This window comes from Pristiophorus japonicus, chromosome 7 (genome assembly GCF_044704955.1).
Source record: "Pristiophorus japonicus isolate sPriJap1 chromosome 7, sPriJap1.hap1, whole genome shotgun sequence".
In the NCBI taxonomy this organism is placed as follows: Eukaryota; Metazoa; Chordata; class Chondrichthyes; family Pristiophoridae; genus Pristiophorus; species Pristiophorus japonicus.
This window is the reverse complement of record NC_091983.1, coordinates 83971900-83991621: the sequence shown is the minus strand read 5'-3', so window position 1 is coordinate 83991621 and position 19722 is coordinate 83971900. Positions and strand designations below refer to the sequence as shown.

General features: G+C 44.6%; 1 long non-coding RNA gene across 3 annotated transcripts; it reads left to right on the top strand.

Moving 5' to 3' along the window:
• The first annotated feature begins 1070 nt into the window (after positions 1-1070).
• On the top strand, positions 1071-14402 carry LOC139267178 (uncharacterized). 3 transcript variants are annotated; one of them, XR_011593851.1, is made up of 4 exons: positions 1071-1208; positions 1507-1566; positions 11427-11562; positions 12564-14379. It is a non-coding gene; the product is annotated as an uncharacterized lncRNA (long non-coding RNA). The 3 variants fall into 3 exon arrangements; XR_011593849.1 differs by lacking the exon at positions 1507-1566 and having other exon boundaries at positions 6238-11562; positions 12564-14402; XR_011593850.1 differs by having other exon boundaries at positions 1071-1566.
• Positions 14403-19722: the final 5320 nt, after the last annotated feature.

The window sequence follows — 19722 nt, the reverse complement described above, 5'->3', positions numbered from 1 at the left end:
GTGGCTCTGTGTTGTCCTCAATGAAGAGCAAAGTTATACAGCAAGCTGCTATTACATGGGATGCACTCTGGGCTGTATTGGAGGAAGCAACCAGGCCTATCCTGGCAGCAAATTGTTTCCTGAGGACGCCAATGGTCTGCTTGATATGACTTTAATTGACCAATAGATCTGCCTATAGCACAGTTTTTCCACCAAGCATGAGTTCCAAACGGGCATCATCTGCCAAGCAGCCAGATTCTCACTTGTTGAGCAGGGACAAAGACTGGGGGCATGAAAGATTACCATAATAAATGCATGGCAGCTACCAGGGAAACAGGCACAGACCTGCATGATGCGCTTCTGGTGATCACATAGTAGCTGCACATTAATAGAGTAGCCGCACTTGTGATTCATGAAAGCTGCGGGTTTGTCTGAAGTGGGTGCCGTCAATGACACCCTGGACTTAAAGGAAGCCTACAATCTTTGTGAACCCAAGACCCCTATCCTGCTGTTTTCAGTTGTCCATGAGGACAATCAAAAGTGCTTTAGCACCTGCTAAATGCAAGCATGAACTGCAGAATGAGTGATGGTATTGATATCCCTGTGTAAGATATCGCCTATTGACAGGTATTAGAAGTTAGAATTAAGAAGCTTATTTTAAACGTCTTTAATTAATGAATAACCTGTATGTTTGTAACTTCCTTTATATGCATTGATTGTATGTAAAACTCATTGGTCGTATAACATAAAATGGGGTTTAAAATGGCCAAAGGCTGAGAAGCAAAGCATCATGGTAAATTGAGCCATTATTATGTTAACCATTTTTGTAACTGCTTATACAGCTTCATTTAGAACTAGAGTGATCAAGGCCAAAATTATTAATCAATAAGATAAAGCTATGCAGCATGTACAATTTCTTATAATTTTGTAAAGCCAAGCTCAGTATAATTCTGTGTGACATAGTCTGCATAATTGTTCTCAGAGAAGTGATTCCTGCCACAGAGAGGGAGGGGAGAAAGAGATAACATAGAAGGTCAAAAATAGTAGACTCAATATGATCTATTGTAAGGCTGAAACAGCTGCAGTGTTTCACAGCATTTGAAGGGGAGGAAAAAGGTATAAAGTAACATCTCTTCTACTAGGAAGACAGTGTGAATCAAGACAACTGGAGATAAGAGTTTGGCACCACAATCAGCTCGAGAGGATGCGATCGGGAACAGGCTGTGACTGTCTGTTAAGTATTACTTTTTGTAACAGAACGTAATTTACTTGATAAATCTCTGTTGTTTTTACTCAATATACCTGTATTAACAGCATTTGTTATAATCTGAACAAGACTCTCCTATTTTAAATTCAATATAAATCCTGAGAATAGTAGAATTGCTATAATTAGCAAAGCGGCAAAAAGCTGCTAAGTAGATAACTACATCTGGCGACCACGAACAGGGACTAAATACAAAATATAATATACTGTAAACAAGTTAATTGGGGACTCTTGTAATTTTTTTATTCTCCATTTGAAAACAGGTTTTTGTGTATAAACAGCAGACGCAAGGCAGATCGTTTGATCACCGATCGAACCTTGTAGTAAGTTGATTTACATCAACTGATAGTGACTATTGTCTTCTTTAAGGATGCTTAAAAAAAAATTAAGATGCTAGAGGAGTGTCTGGGAAGAGTATCAGAAAAAGTTAGGGACAAGATGTGACGAAACGCAAGTGCAGACACCGTTGATAGATTGCCTAGGGAAAAACCCGAATGTGTTCTTTAAGGATGCGGTCACTTTTATTGATGAACAAATTAAAGCGAATAAGTGGAAGCTGGATAAGGCGATGAGTCTAGTCACCTATGCAGCTTCATACTTCGCAGAATGTGAATCAAAGGTCAAGACAGAACTAGAGGATAAAATATCAGAATTGGAAAAACAAAATTCGGCTAAGAATGAAGAATTGCAGAAAATAAATTCAGACAAACAACAGAAAATTGAGAATTTGCAGGGTCAAGTTGCATCAGCCACTGCAGTAATGCAATTCATGCAGGGACTGCAATGCAAAAATTAGATCAAAATGAAGATCTAAGCAGAGAGAATAGCCGTCTCACCATACAATTAGAGGATTCACGGGGAGCCATAAGGGACTCTTTGCATCGACCCCAAAGAGAGGCAGACCACCGACCTTGACAGGCTACAATCCGACAGTTAGAAAGCCAGTTGAGAGGAAAAAATGCAGTTGTAGCCGCAGTAACGATGGAAGATACCTACTCAGACCTGAATGAGAGTCTGGCTAATTCTGGAGGAAATTTATATCCATTCCTACCCGCTCCCTTTATGCAAAATCCCCCACCCTATGTTAACAATGACACAACAATTATAAAGGATGAGAAAAAGGTTCCGCTCAAACTCCCTATTATCCAAAAGCCAGTCAGTATTGTGACTAGAACTGAAGTCACCTCCAACCCACCACCAGCTGACGGCAGGTGCTGATGGCGCTGCACCAACGGCACTCCCGTGGGTAGGATTGTATCCGTGTTCTCAGCCTTCAAAAACTAAACTTAAAGAAGCCAGTTAGAAACTGGCAAACAAAGCCCACCTCTGTGCGTAGCGTGGAGACTTGAGAAACAGGATAAGCATAAAGTGCAAGAGAGAGAGTAGGAGATAGAAAATCTAGGAATTCAGCAAAGGAAGAAAAAAACAGGAACAGAAAATAAGTTGCTGAAAAAAAACGAATAAAAAAAGAGAAAATAAAACCGACACAGAAGCTTCAGCTTTTGTGCCGAGAAAAAGAAAGATAAGCTTTGTTGAATGAAAAGTTGGTGTGAAAGTCTGTCTTTAAAAGAAAGTGCCTGTTTTGTTTGTTTAAACTCTAGTCACCTCTGTGCAGAAGCTAGCTGGGTAACCCTTTTATCATGGATGTGGGAAGTTTAATGAAAGTATGAATAAATTGAGTATTTAAATATTCATTGTGTACCTAGAGTTGAATTACATTTTAAGTTAGAAACGCAGCTGCAGATTTATGTTGATTATGATTTATGGAGCGATGAAATGCGCAAAGAATGGGTTTGTTTAACAAAAGATAAAACTTCAGCCTTGAAGTTACAGTTGCTAAAAAATGATTTGGACGTTCTAATTGGATTACAGTAAAAACAAATGTGTCTCATTTTAAATCAATTCAAATTGTAACAATTTTCAATTTCGTTATTGCAAGCTGAAAAAATTCCAAAACGCTCACTTGTCAAAAGAAAACTTAAAAATTAATTACAATGGGTTGAAAGATACAAAGTGCCTTTTTTTTTAAAAAAAAAGCCTGAATAAATTTCTCGAAGCTACAAACTAAGGGAAGCTCCCCCTCTTTTGCCTTTTGTGTAGAATGTATTTGTGATGTTTATTAAATACAAAAACTAATGTTTCTCCAGTTAGTCAGTATTTTTACAGTAATCTGGAAAGGTATATAAAGAAAGAAGAATACGAAAAGTGATGTAACTTACTGTGTGCTATTAAAAAGCCTGCGCTGTTGCAACTGCCAGTTCACTGGCTGCCTGCTGTTAACACTTTCATTACTGATCACCCAGCAGCTTTCGTGAAATCTAAACATGACTGTTGGAGAATGGTGGGATAAGTTCAGATTAAAGGCCCGCCTCTTCGTGCTTGTAAACAATACCCTATTCTAAGGGAGACTATCCTATATTTGCAAAAAATCATTGCCTCATTGGAAGAACAAGGTGTTTTGAGAAAAGGGTCTTTTACTACTAACTCCCCTGTATGGCCTGTTAGGAAACCAGACGAATGTTGGAGACTTGCGATTGATTACCGAGGACTAAATAAATCAACCCCACGGCGGAGCCGACTGTCAGTCAGGCACCGTCGTTACTGACATCTGTTCCCTCCCCCCCGCCCCCACCCCCCCAAAGCCATTGTGTTTTCCATTCTTGACATTGCAAATGGTTTTATGGAGTATTCCAGTTGCTAAAGAGGACCAGTATAAATTTGCTTTCACATTTGAGGGACAGGGATACACGTTTACGTGTCTGCCACAAGGCTTCCATAACTCGCCATCAATCTTTCACCAATACAGGTCATGCACAATCAGCAAATTCTCCAAGCCATCAGCCCTCCTCCAATATCAAAATCAAAGCACATGGTATTGGGGGTAATATACTGACATGGATAGAGAACTGGTTGGCAGACAGGAAGCAGAGAGTCGGGATAAACGGGTCCTTTTCAGAATGACAGGCAGTGACTAGTGGGATGCCGCAGGGCCCAGTGCTGGGACCCCAGCTCTTTACAATATACATCAATGATTAGGATGAAGGAATTGAGTAATATCTCCAAGTTTGCAGATGACACTAAACTGGGTGGCGGTGTGAGCTGTGAAGGGGACGCTAAGAGGCTGCAGGGTGACTTGGACAGGTTAGGTGAATGGGCAAATGCATGGCAGATGCAGTATAATGTGGATAAATATGAGGTTATCCACTTTGAGGGCAAAAACGCAAAGACAGAATATTATCTGAATGGCGACAGATTAGGAAAATGGGAGGTGCAACGAGACCTGGGTGTCATGTTTCATCAGTCATTCAAAGTTGGCATACAGGTACAGCAAGCAGTGAAGAAGGCAAATGGTATGTTGGCCTTCATAGCTAGGGGATTTGAGTATAGGAGCAGGGAGGTCTTACTGTAGTTGTACAGTGCCTTGGTGAGGCCTCACCTGGAATATTGTGTTCAGTTTTGGTCTCCTACTCTGAGGAAGGACGTTCTTGCTATTGAGGGAGTGCAGCGAAGGTTCACCAGACTGATTCCCGGGATGGGTGGACTGACATATGAGGAGAGACTGGATCAACTGGGTCTTTATACATTGGAGTTTAGAAGGATGAGAGGGGATCTCATAGAAGCATATAAAATTCTGTCGGGACTGGACAGATTAGATGCGGGTAGAATGTTGCCGATGTTGGGGAAGTCCAGAAGCAGGGGACACAGTCTTGGGATAAGGGGTAGGCCATTTAGGACTGAGATGAGGAGAAACTTCTTCACTCAGAGTTGTTAACCTGTGGAATTCCCTGCCGCAGAGAGTTGTTGATGCCAGTTCATTGGATATATTCAAGAGGGAGTTAGATATGGCCCTTAAGGCTAAGGGGATCAAGGGGTATGGAGAGAAAGCAGGAAATGGGTACTGAGGGAATGATCAGCCATGGTCTTATTGAATGGTGGTGCAGACTCGAAGGGCCGAATGGCCTACTCCTGCACCTATTTTCAATGGGCCCAAGTTTCCACACGTGCCTAGAACAGTGCAGTCCCGACCTGGACGCCCATTTTTCGCGCCACAAAGTGCGCCTAAAAAATCCTCCGTACTCTCCACCTTCCAGCAGGTCTTCTGGCCCTCGGCGCAGCGCAGCACGAGCTGTGGGGGGGCGGAGCCAGGTCCCTGCACTGAAAACAGTGCCGAGACCTCTGCACATGCGCGCTACAGTGGGCACGCAAGTGCAGTAGCTCCAGGCGCCCGAAACTGTGTGGGAGGGGCCCGAAGCACGCAGCCCCTAGCCCTGGCCGAATGGCCTCACTGGGGCTGTGTGAATAAGGCTCCTCCCACGGCCAGCTTCCCCCCCCCCCCCAGACCAGACCTGACACCCGCTTCCCCCCCCCCGGACTGGACCTGGCCCGATTCCCATTCCCGCTCCCGCTCCCCCCCCGGACCTGACCCGACCCGACTCAAGCTCCCGTTCCCCCCCCCCCCCCCCCCGGACTGGACCCGATCCGACCCGACTCCCGCTCCCCCCCCCGCCCCCGGACTGGATCCGACCTGACCTCCCCCTCCCCAACCTGTCCCTGGATTTATTTGAATAATGTTTGTATAAGTATAAATAAGGATTTATTATAGAATTTAATGACTTCCCTTCCCCTCCCCCACCTCGTTCTGGACGCCTAATTTGTAACCTGCGCCTGATTTTTTAATGTGTAGAACAGGTTTTTTCAGTTCTACAAAAATCTTCACTTGCTCCATTCTAAGTTAGTTTGGAGTACGTTTTCACTGTGGAAACTTTGAAATCAGGCGTCAGTGGCTGGACACGCCACCTTTTGAAGAAAAAATTCTGTTCCAAAATGGAACTGTTCTACCTGACTAGAACTGCAGAAAAAAACATGTGGAGAATTGTGATTTCTAAGATAGTCCATTCTCCATCAATTGCTCCTAAAAATCAGGCGCAAATCATGTGGAAACTTGGGCCCTATGTTTCTATGTTAATACGTTGATGACTACCTTTTGGCCACAGAAACACTGGATGAACATTTGTTAATCTTGAATGAACTGGAAGCAGGATTGAAGATAAATCCAAAAAAGGCTCAGCTGTTGCAGGACGAAGATACCTTTTTGGGGGTAAAAATTTCAGCCACAGGACTCGACCCTGATCAGCAAAACGTCAACACCATTCGAAGGCTTTGCCTGTGTCTAAGACCTTCTTGGGACTGGTAGATATCAATGGAATTGCATTCCGAATTTTGGAGACATGGCCAAACCTCTGTATGAACTGTTGAAAAATGAGTATGAGGAAGACATTCAGCTGACCTGGGGAGGTAGTCAGACAAACTCAGTTAATGCTTTAAAACAAGCCACGATACAGGCTACTGACCTTATCTTTCCATATTCTACCTAACTGTTTCATTTGGAAGTTGTCTCAACCCCTTCCAGCCTGACAGCTGTTTTAACTCAAGAGCAACAGGTAAACGGATCTCTGCATTCCTATTGCTTAGGCTTCACGAATTTTAAGGGGAGCAGAAAATACGTACATGGTGTGTGAACGGTACCTTTTGGCCACTGTCTGGGCAGTTAGTTATTTCACCTATATCACAAAAGGTAATCCTCCATTCGCCACACACGACCCTCAACCTCCTGTTGAAACCGGGAGATACCAAGGTTGCCTCCCAGCGAATCAGAAAATGGACACTGAAATTGTTACAACGAGATTTGGATATAACTCAAAAACGAACGCATTTACCACTCATGTTGGCTTATGAAGGGAGCCACATCAGTGCCCATTACCTACATTTAACCTGGAAATAAACCCGGTGGAAGTCTGTGCCATTCCAGAAGCACAGAATGTGTACGTGGACGGCTCATCATATTACGTATCAGGCCACCCCCAGACGGGGTGTGCCCTCGTTGATATAAATAATCCCGATTGGTCAGTGGGATTCAGAGTGAACACCCACTCGTCTCAGCAAGTAGAATTGATAGCCATTATTCTCGCCGCCCACTATATGGCATCTGAAGCAACAAACATTTGGTCAGACAGCAACTATGTATGCAATGCAGTTATGGCCTTTCCCCTATACCAAACTCTGTACTATCCGTCAGATGGCAAAATTCTATTACATTCTAGTCTCCTCCATAAACTTTGGGAAGTGCTCCAGAAATGACTCGTCCCTTGTCACATAGGTAAAGTGTGTGCCCATCAGAAAGATTCCACACCCCATACTAAGGGCAATAATGCAGCCAATCAGTTCGCTAAAGAATCTGCAATAACTGGATGACACGTACCAGGCTGGGTTTTTGAAACTCCCCAGATATCTGCTGTAACGGCTGCCACTAAAACACAAGCCATCGACTTGCATAAACTCCAGTCCGAGTACAACTCCTATGCACAATTCATGGAATGGCATAACCAAGGCCGTCCGCTACCACAACCCACCTCATGGGCAGACTCCACTGAGCTCCAAAGTTACGATCAAAAGGGTGATTCCCTGCTTATGTTTAAAAATTAAATCAAGTCTGTTGGTGGCATGGGTTGGAAAATGATGTCACAGAATATGTTAATAGATGCTTACTATTTTACAGACAAAAGTAGTAATCTCAGGATTGCTACCAGTGCCATGTGCTAGTCAGAGTAGGAATCGCAGGATAGCTCAGATGAATACGTGGCTTGAGGAGTGGTGCAGAAGGGAGGGATTCAAATTCCTGGAACATTGGAACCGGTTCTGGGGGAGGTGGGACCAGTACAAACCGGATGGTCTGCACTTGGGCAGGACCGGAATCAATGTCCGAGGTAGAATGTTTGCTAGTGCTGTTTGGGAGGAGTTAAACTAATATGTCTGGGGGATGGGAACCAATGCAGGGAGACAGAGGGGAATAAAATGGAGACAGAAGCAAAAGATAGAAAGGAGAATAGTAAAAGTGGAGGGCAGAGAAACCCAAGGCAAAACAAAAGGGCCACTTTACAGCAGAATTCTAAAGGGTCAAAGTGTGTTAAAAAGACAAGCCTGAAGGCTCTGTGCCTCAATGCAAGGAGTATTCGGAATAAGGTGGATGAATTAACTGCACAGATAGCAGTTAACGGATATGATGTAATTGGCATCACGGAGACATGGCTCCAGGGCTATTCAGCATTTAGGAAGGATAGACAGAAAGGAAAAGGAGGTGGGGTGGCGTTGCTGGTTAAAGAGGAAATTAATGCAATTGTAAGGAAGGACATTAGCTTGGATGATGTGGAATTGGTATGGGTGGAGCTACGGAATACCAAAGGGCAGAAAACGCGTGAGAGTTGTGTACAGGCCACCAAATAGTAGTAGTGAGGTTGGGGACAGCATCAAACAAGAAATAAGGGATGTGTGCAATAAAGGTACAGCAGTAATCATGGGTGACTTTAATCTACATATTGATTGGGCTAACCTAACTGGTGGCAATGCGGTGGAGGAGGATTTCCTGGAGTATATTAGGGATGGTTTTCTAGACCAATATGTCGAGGAACCAACCAGAGAGTTGGCCATCCTAGACTGGGTGATGTGTAATGAGAAAGGACTAATTAGCAATCTTGTTGTGTGAGGCCCCTTGGGGAAGAGTGACCATAATATGGTAGAATTCTTTATTAAGATGGAGAGTGACACAGTTCATTCAGAGACTAGTGTCCTGAACTTAAGGAAAGGTAACTTCAATGGTATGAGACGTGAATTGGCTAGAATAGACTGGCAAATGATACTTAAAAGGTTGACACTGGATAGGCAATGGCAAACCTTTACAGATCATATGGACGAACTTCAATAATTGTACATCCCTGTCTGGAGTAAAAATAAAACAGGGAAGGTGGCTCATCCGTGGCTAACAAGGGAAATTGAGGATACTGTTAAATCCAAGGAAGAGGCATACAAATTAGTGAGAAAAAGTAGCAAGCCGGAGGACTGGGAGAAATTTAGAATACAGCAGAGGAGGACAAAGGGTTTAATTAAGAGGGGGGAAATAGAGTACGAGAGGAAGCTTGCCGGAAACATAAAAAATGACTGCAAAAGCTTCTATAGATATGTGAAGAGAAAAAGATTAGTGAAGACAAACGTTGGTCCCTTGCAGTCGGATTCGGGTGAATTTATAATGAGGAACAAAGAAATGGCAGACCAATTGAACAAGTACTTTGGTTCTGTCTTCACAAAGGAAGACACAAATAACCTTCCCGATGTACTAGGGGTCCGAAGGTCCAGTGAGAAGGAGAAACTGAAGGATATCCTTATCAGGCGGGAAATTGTGTTAGGGAAATTGACGGGATTGAAGGCCGATAAATCCCCAGGGCCTGATAGTCTACATCCCAGAGTACTTAAGGAAGTGGATGATTGGTGATAATTTTCCAACAGTCTATCGACTCTGTATCAGTTTCTATGGACTGGAGAGTTGCTAACGTTACACCACTTTTTAAAAAAGGAGGGAGAGAGAAAACGGGTAATTATAGACAAGTTAGCCTGACATCAGTAGTGGGGAAAATGTTGGAATCAATCATTAAAGATGAACTAGCAGCACATTTGGAAAGCAGTGATAGGATTGGTCCAAGTCAGCATGGATTTATGAAGGGGAAATCATGCTTGGCAAATCTTCTGGAATTTTTTGAGGATATAACTAGTAGAGTGGACAGGGGAGAACCAGTGGATGTGGTGTATTTGGACTTTCAAAAGGCTTTTGACAAGGTCCCACACAAGAGATTGGTGGGCAAAATCAAAGCACATTGTATTGGGGGTAATGTACTGACGTGGATAGAGAACTGGTTGACAGACAGGAAGCAGAGAGTCGGGATTAACGGGTCCTTTTCAGAATGGCAGGCATTGACTAGTGGAGTGCCGCAGGGCTCAGTGCTGGGACCCCAGCTCTTTACAATATATATTAATGATTTGGATGATGGAATTGAGTGTAATATCTCCCAAGTTTGAAGATGACACTAAACTGGGTGGCGGTGTGAGCTGTGAGGAGGCAGAAACACGAAGGCAGAATATTATCTGAATGGCGGCAGATTACGAAAAGGGGAGGTGCAGCGAGACCTGGGTGTCATGATTCATCAGTCATTGAAGGTTGGCATGCAAGTACAACAGGCGGTGATGAAGGCAAATGGTATGTTAGCCTTCATAACAAGGGCATTTGAGTATAGGAGTAGGGAAGTCTTACTGCAGTTGTACAGGGCCTTGGTGAGGCCCCACCTGGAATATTGTGTTCAGTTTTGTTCTTCTAATCTGAGGAAGGACGTTCTTGCTATTGAGGGAATGCAGCGAAGGTTCAACAGACTGATTCCTGGGATGGCGGGACTGACATATGAGGAGAGACTGGATTGACTGGGCCTGTATTCACTGGAGTTTAGATGGATGAGAGGGGATCTCATAGAAACATATAAAATTCTGATGGGACTAGACAGGTTAGATGCAGGAAGAATGTTCCCAATGTGGGGAAGTCCAGAACCAGGGGACATAGTCTTAGGGTAAGGGTTAAGCCATTTAGGACTGAGATGAGGAGGAACTTCTTCACTCAGAGAGTTGTTAACCTATGGAATTCCCTACCGCAGAGTTGTCGATGCCAGTTCATTGAATATATTCAAGAGGGAGTTAGATATGGCACGTGCGGCTAAAGGGATCAAGGGGTATGGAGAGAAAGCAGGACGGGGTACTGAACGAATGATCAGCCATGATCTTATTGAATGGTGGTGCTGGCTCCAAGGGCCGGATGGCCTACTCCTGCACCTATTTTCTATGTTTCTATGTAAAACCTTCTGCCTGTTCTAATTGAGCTCTACTCGGATCTCAACCCCCTCCTGAAAGTCCATGGACAAACCTACAAATTGATTTTACTGTACCTTTTAACAAATCCCAGAGTAATTATGAACACGCTCTGGTAGTAATTGATCAGTTCACAAAATGGATCGAAGCTTTTCCAACTAAGGATAATAAGGCACGTACGGCCTCACAAATCCTTTTGAGTGAGGTGTTCTGTAAGTGGGGAATACCAATACAGGTAGATAGCGATCAGGGTCCACATTTTACCAGAGCAGTTTTTACTATTTTGCAGGCATGGTCCAAAGAAGGCACAAGTTGCATATTGCACATTATCTAGAATCATCAGGAATTGTAGAAAGGGGTAGTCGGACATTGAAAACAATGTTACGTAAATTATGTACAGAACTCCCCGCTCAATGGGCTAACATGATGCCTTTATGTTTAATAGCAATACGCTCTACCCCTCATGCGACGACGAGGCTAAGTCCATATGAGGCTATGACTGGGAGACAAATGCAGATGCCAGGACGCCTTCATCATAGGCAGTCCCTCGGAATCGAGGAAGATTTGCTTCCACTCCTAAAGTGAGTCCTTTGGTGGCTGAACAGTCCAATGCGAGAGCCACAGACTCTGTCACAGGTGGGACAGACATTTGTCGGGGGAATGTGGGGTGGGACTGATTTTCTGCATGCTCCTTCTGCTGCCTGCGCCTGATCTCCTCACGCTCAAAGCGTTGAGATTCGAAGAGCTCAACGCCCTCCCGGATGCACTTTCTCCACCTAGGGTGGTCTTCGGCCAGGGACTCCCAGGTGTCAGTGGTGATGTCGCACTTTACCAGGGAGGCTTTGAGGGTGTCCTTGTAACGTTTCCGTGGCCCACCTTTGGCTCGTTTGCTGTGAAGGAGCTCCGCATAGAGCACTTGCTTTGGGAGTCTCGTGTCTGGCATGCAAACTGTGTGACCTGCCCAGCAAAGCTGATCGAGTGTGGTCAGTGCTTCAATGCTGGGGATGTTAGTCTGGGTGAGGACACTGATGTTAGTGTGCCTGTCCTCCCAGGGGATTTGCAGGATCTTGCGGAGGCATCGTTGATGATATATCTCCAGGGACTTGAGGTGTCTTCTATACATCGTCCATGCCTCTGATCCATACAGGAGGGTGGGTATTACTACAGCCCTGTAGACCAGGACACATAATCCTGGAGAATAACACACCACTCAAATTACAGCCTTGTAGCCAGAAATGGTTGCAGCCACCAATAGACCACGTGGACACAGTAAACAGACTGGTTGCCCAGAACATTGGAACATTGGAACAAAACCAAATTAAATACAGCTTTGACAAAAGGATAAGACCATTTCGAATATGATGTTGGGGACAAAGTGATGTTACAGAATTTTGCCCCAAAGAAACATTCTTTTGATGTAAACTGGAACGGTCCACATCAAATAATTGATAAATTAAACCCTGCTGTGTACCTATTGAATGTTCAGTATGGCCCAAAGGGAGAACCAAAACTGAAATGGTTCCATATCAATCAGGTGAAAACTGTTAAGAATTAAACGATATTATATTTGATTTTCTTGCAGGTGAATGATGTAGATCTATATGCTTCTATCGATACTCGGAAGTGTGGGAAAGGCAATGAATGAAGAACAGGACTGCAGAGCATTCTCAGACGATAAATGTACTCAACTCTTAAAAAAACAAGGATTTATAATGAACCCTATGGATGGCATTTCCCACTGTGGAGGAAGAAGGATAATGTACCAACAGAATATACGGCAGGTTGTGGTGCTATAACGGAAGGTGTAGATCAGTGGGAAATAAAAGAATGATACGGAGTATGTATGAGATGTCCATTAAGAGATAGCGAAAGCCCAAAATTATGGAGATTTCTGAAAAAGAGTGGGGGATTGTGGGGAGACATTAAAAAAAAACAAGGCCCGATAGCATTAGAAAGTAAAGCATACATCCAATTGTGTTGGCCTAGATGGTGGAAAAAACATGGAGGGCAGTATTCATGCATTGGGACACATATTAAACCTACCCACCAGGAAAATTAACCTGTCATGCGTATCTTTAAGGCTTGGGGAGATTATACCTATCCCAAACCTGACGGAAGTAGGATAGATGTACAGATGGTGAAATTTGAGGATGTTATAATGATAAAGGGGAATTCCGTAGCTTTAGGTTTGAATTGTATAAAAAAGATAATGACTTCGATCAGGATCAGGGAAACTGTGTAAAATTAAACTATATCCAGTCAAGCACGAATGCCACAAGGTAGGGAACCAAAAATTATAGGGATTAATATGGAAATTCCTCCCTGGATTAGTATAATTTCACATTAAATGATAATAGTTCAACCCACAGTGTTAATATGTTTAATAGTATATACCTGCTATTTAAAGCACTTAATACGCCAGACACAAACACGACTTAATGTTATAACTGCACAAAGTCTATTAGACAAAAGTAAAAATGAAAACTTTAGATATTCAAGATTTTAAGGGAAAATACAGACAGACGGTCACCAGAGTGGGGACTGAAGGTAATGAATTGATCTGACACGTAAAATGGTCCAGATTAAAAGCGTTTAGCAATATTAACAGGTTGTGAGGAGTCGGAAGTTCCTCCACCTCAAGGTAGGGACTGTAAGATATCGCCTATTGACAAGTGTTAGAAGTTAGAATTAAGAAGCTTATTTTAAACGTCTTCAATTAATGAATAACCTGTATGTTTGTAACTTCCTTTATATGCATTGATTGTATGTAAAATTCGCTTATAAATGATAGAAAATGGCCGTATAATATAAAATGGGTTTTAAAATGGCCAAAGGCTGAGAAGCAAAGCATCATGGTAAATTGAGTCATTATTATGTTAACCATTTTTGTAACTGCTGATACAGCTTCATTTAGAACTAGAGTGATCAAGGCCAAAATTATTAATCAATAAGATAAAGCTATGCAGCATGTACCCTTTCTTATCATAATTTTGTAAAGCCAAGCTCAGTATAATTCTGTGTGACACGGTCTGTATAATTGTTCTCAGAGAAGTGATTCCTGCCACAGAGAGGGAGGGGAGAAAGAAGGTCAAAAACAGTAGACTCAGTATGATCTATTGTAAGGCTGAAACAGCTGCAGTGTTTCACAGCATTTGAAGGGGAGGAAAAAGGTATAAAGTAACATCTTTTCTACTAGGAAGACAGTGTGAATCAAGACAACAGGAGATAAGAGTTCGGCACCACAGTCAGCTCGAGAGGATGCGATCGGGAACAGGCTGTGACTATCATTTGTTAAGTATTACTTTTTGTAACAGAACGTAGTTTACTTGCTAAATCTCTGTTGTTTTTACTCAGATTCCTGTATTAAAAGCATTTGTTATAATCTGAACAAGACTCTCCTAGTTTGAATTAAATATAAACCCTGAGAAAAGTTGAATTGCTATAATTAGCAAAGCGGCAAACAGCTGCTAAGTAGATAAAAAATACACCTGTTTCAGCATGGAGGGAGACAGAGGAGGGGGTGCAAAGGGCTGCAGTGACTTTGGCCCCTATTTTCACCATCATTGGGCACCATTTTCTTTGGCGGCCAGTTATTTTTTTGCGTAATGGGTGAGTTTAAATTTTCCCCAAAGTTTTGGCGTCAGCGCCAACTATCAGCGGCAGAGTTTTTGGTGTCAGATATTTTGGGGCTAGTCTACATTGTAAAGTGCTTCCGCGCTGTTTCTGGCCATTTAGTTACCATTTTCCTCATCACTAATTTTTTTTTTAAAATGGCGCACAGACACCATAGAGCCTGTTTTAAAAAAGCCTACCTTAAATGATAAGAACATTAGCACCTAAGAAATAGGAGCAGGAGTAGGCCATACGGCCCCTCGAGCCTGCTCCGCCATTCAATACAATCATGGCTGATCCGATCATGGACTCAGGTCCACTTCTCTGCCGCTCCCCTTAACCCCTTATTTCCTTATCGTTTAAGAAATTGTCTATCTCTGTCTTAAATTTATTCGATGACCCAGCTTCCACAGCTCTCTGAGGCAGCGAATTCCACAGATTCACAACACTCTGAGAGAAGAAATTCCTCCTCATCTCTATTTTAAATGGGTGGCTCCTTATTCTAAGATTATGCCCCCTAGTTCTAGTCTCCCCCATCAGTGGAAACATCCTCTCTGCATCCACCTTGTCAAGCCCCCTCATAATCTTATACGTTTCGATAAGATCACCTCTCATTCTTCTGAATTTCAATGAGTAGAACCCAACCTTCTCAACCTTTCCTCATAAGTCAACCCCTTCATCTCCAGAATCAACCCAGTGAAACTTCTCTGAACTGCCTCCAAAGCAAGTATATCCTTTCTTAAATATGGAAATCAAAACTGTACGCAGTATTCCAGGTGTGGCCTCACCAATACCCTATATAACTGTAGCAAGACCTCCCTGCTTTTATACTCCATCCCCTTTGCAATAAAGGCCAAGATTCCATTGGTCTTCCGATCACTTGCTGTACATGCATACTGTTCTTTTGTGTTTCATGCACCAGGACCTCCAGGTCCCGCTGTACTGCAGCACTTTACAATTTTTCTCCATTTAAATAATAACTTGTTCTTCGATTAGTTTTCTGCCAATGTGATGTATTTGTAGCCATGCGCTGTACCATGCATTGTACCAGGTAATTACATGTAATAGCCAACAGATGGGGAAAGCCCAGGAGGCACACATTACTGCAGCTTGTGCTGCCTCCCTAGAAAAGCAGGCTCCTCCTGCAGTCTTCACTTTTGGTGTTTACATTAAACCTAAAGGTCACAGGGTGATCAGTTCCAGCAATGGGCCACATGTTGTTTATTATAGTGATAAGCATATGTATCAACTGACGATGTGGCAAGGATACGAACACCCAGCTATGGTCACTGTTGACTACATCGAGCGATATTGTGTCGGGGAAGACTGGGATGACTTCATTGACCGGCTGGATCAATGCTTTGTCGCGAAAGACTTGGAAGGAGACGCGAATGCCAGCAAACGCAGGGCCGTCCTCCTCATGGTCTACGGATCACGGACATACCATTGATCAAGGACCTACTGGCCCCGACGAAACCCGCTGAGAAAAGTTACGAAGAACTGTGCAAGCTAGTTCGAAATCACCTAAAGCTGAAACGCAGTGCGCTCATGCCGAGGTACCGGTTCTACACCCACCGGCACGGGGTAGGTCAAGACGTGGCAGCATTCATCGTTGAGCTAAGGCGTCTTGCTGGGCCATGCAAATTCGGGACAGTTCTTGAAGAAATGTTAAGAGACTTCTTTGTTTTGGGAATCGGGCACGAAGGGATTTTCCGCAAATTGCTAGCGGAGGAAGACGTGGACTTAGCCAAAGCCACCTGATTGCTCAGGCATACATGACCAGAGAGGAAGAAACAAATCTACTCATAACTTCAGAATCACCTGGGGCCAAACACTGTGAATAAGCTAAACTCGTCGGCAGACAGGAGAAGTGCCCCCAGCTGGGCTAACGTGACCTCTGCTCAACCTGAGATGATTCACTCACCACAACAATGGACTAATGTGAAGAGATCAATACCTGTGAATGCAAGTCCATCAGCAAGCTGTTGACGATGTGGAGGGGCTCATCGCGTAAACCAGTGCAGTTTCAAACAATATGTAGTGTATGTAGGCACCTGACTCCACGAGGCAGGGTATAATACTTAAGCTGTGTCGACCTGTAGTCCTTTATTTGCAACTCCTGAGTGAGGACAACAAGCTGTGAGTTCCTTTTTATACTGGATTACCTGCAGTGTGCAGGTAAGCTTTAGGTCTCCAGCAGCAGCACCCTCTGGTGTACAGGTAAGGTGTGTACAGTATAAGGGTGCATTCAGTGTGGCATAACAGTGGTACAGACATCACACAGTAACCAAGCATGCATACACAACACAATATGTCTGCAAGAGTTGCTCAATGATGGGGCACCTCCAACGAATGTGTAAATGTGCTACAACTTGATACGTAGCGGAGGTTGGGAGGTCAAGCGTAGATCCTGAGGATCGCGCAGAGATGACCGAGGAGGAAGAGGTACATGGCATGCACATGCATGAAGTGCACACCTTTACCAACAAGAATCCCCCGATTATGATGAACATTAAACTGAACGGCATACTGGTACCGATGGAACTGGACACGGGTGCGAGCCAATCGATCATGAGTCAGAAGGCCTTCGAGAAGTTATGGGCAAACAAGGCACACAGGCCCAAGCTGAGCCCGATCGATGCAAAGCTGCGCACTTACACCAAAGAGATTATCTCGGTCCTCGGAAGTGCAATGGTTCAGGTGCTGTATGATGGTTCTGTGCATAAATTGCCACTATGTATTGTTCCTGGTTACGGGCCCACGCTGCTTGGCAGAAGCTGGCTATGGAATTTTAACTGGAAATGGGGCGATGTAAAAGCATTATCATCGGTGGAGAAAGCCACTTGTGCGCAGGTCTTAGACAAGTTTCCGTCACTGTTCCAGCCTGGCATCAGCAGCGTCACAGGGGCCAAGGTGATAATTCATCTCAGCCCAGACGCAAGTCCCATTCACCACAAGGCCAGAGCGGTCCCTTACGTGATGTGGGAGAAAGTAGAAGTCGAGCTAGATCGGCTTAAGCGTGAAGGCATTATATCACGTGGAATTTAATGACTGGGCCAGTCCCATTGTCCCCATTCTTAAAACTGATGTGACAATTAGAATCTGTGGAGAGTATAAAGTAACCATAAACTGAGTATCGTTACAGGACCAGTACCCGCTACCCAAAGCGGAGGATTTGTTCGCGACCCTGTCGGGTGGAAAGCTGTTTTCGAAATTGGACCTCACCTCGGCGTACATGACCCAGGAGCTGGCAGAATCGTTCAAGAAATTGACGTGCATAAACACAGACAAGGGGCTGTTCGTATACAACCGATGTCCCTTCGGGATCCGTTCAGCCGTTGCGATCTTCCAACGAAACATGGAGAGCCTGCTGAAATCTGTCCCGGGAACGGTCGTCTTCCAAGACGATATCTTGATCACCGGACACAACACCGATGAACACCTCCATAACCTGGAAGAGGTGCTACGCCGAGTAAATCGAGTAGGTCTAAGATTGAAATGAACCAAATGCATCTTCTTGGCACCAGAGGTGGAATTCCTGGGAAGGAGAATCGCAGCAGATGGCATCAGACCCTCAGACTCCAAGATGGAGGCGATCCAGAAGACCCTGAGACCACGCAACACAACGGAGCTGCGCTTGTTCCTAGGACTACTGAACTACTTTGGTAACTTTCTGCCTGGGCTGAGCACGTTGCTTGAACCATTACATGTACTGCTCCTTAAGGGTGATGACTGGGTCTGGAGTAAAAATCAAGAAACTGCCTTCGAGAAGGCCAGAAACTTATTGTGCTCAAACAAACTACTGGCGCTGTACGATCTCTGTAGGCATTTTGTTTTAGCGTGCGATGCATCATCCTACGGGATCGGGTGTGTGCTTCAGCAAGCGAATGTGTCGGGTAAGCTCCAACCTGTAGCTTATGCGTCCCGTAGCCTTTCCAAGGCCGAAAGGGGCTACAGCATGGTCAAAAAGGAGGCCCTAGCTTGTGTGTACGCAGTAAAAAAGATTCTCCAGTACCTATTTGGCTGGCGGTTCGAACTAGAAACCGACCACAAGCCGCTCACGTCATTATTCTCTGAGAGCAAAGGCATTAATACCAACGCCTCAGCTCACATTCAGAGGTGGGCATTAACATTGTCCGCTTACGACTACATAATCCGCCACAGACCAGGCACCGATAACTGCGCAGATGCGTTCAGCCGGCTCCCGCTCACCACCACCGAGGGTGAAGTGGAGCAGCCCGCGGAACTGGTCATGGCCATGGAAGCCTTTGAGGGTGAAGGGTCACCCGTCACGGCACGCATGATAAGAATCTGGACCAGCCAGGACCCACTGCTGTCCCAGTGAAAAACTGTATTTTAAGTGGAAACTGGGCAACCACGTATGGAGAGATGCATGCCGATTTTAAGCCATTTTCCCGGCGCAAACTTTTCAACCGAAGAAAGAAAGAAACAAACAAGCCATCTCTCCTCCCCCTTAGCGCTGTGTGCCACTCCTGCCCCTGTTGTTGTCTCTATCCCTACCTGTGCCCGTGGTTGCAGACTTCTGCTTCCTCACCCTCTGACCCCAAGGTTTTTTCTGTTTTCTTTCTGAAGGCACGTTTGTTGTTGGTGGGTTGCAATAGGGACAGAGCTAACAGACGTCATTGTGGAAGGCCTGGGTTCTTCTTCGGACTCTGCTCCAGCCTGTGGATCAAGCCCTGACTTAGGTCTGGGGCTTAGAATGTTAGTGGCAGCAATAACAGCCTGGGTGTGCCCCCTTATTGCTGCTTCTACCTCTGACTTCCCCTCCCTCCTCTGTCCCGACAGTGTTGCCACCTGTAATGACAGTCCCGCAATTTCTCCCCTCACCTCACCCATTCCTCCAGCCAGTGTCGCTGCTTCATATTTCAGTCCCGCTAATTCCACCCTCACTCCACCCAAGGTTTCCAGGAGCAATCTCGTTAGTCGGATGCTCTGCCCACTCATTCCCACGAGCTGTCCTATGTTTCCTGCATTCTTTATTTCAGGTTCAGCTCTCCCTCCCACCCTCCTCTGCCGTCTCCCAGGTGTGGCTTGCTGCGACACATTGGGACCCGCAGCCTCAAATGGTACACCTTTAAATGTTGTGCCGGTTGATTCACTCAGGAAAG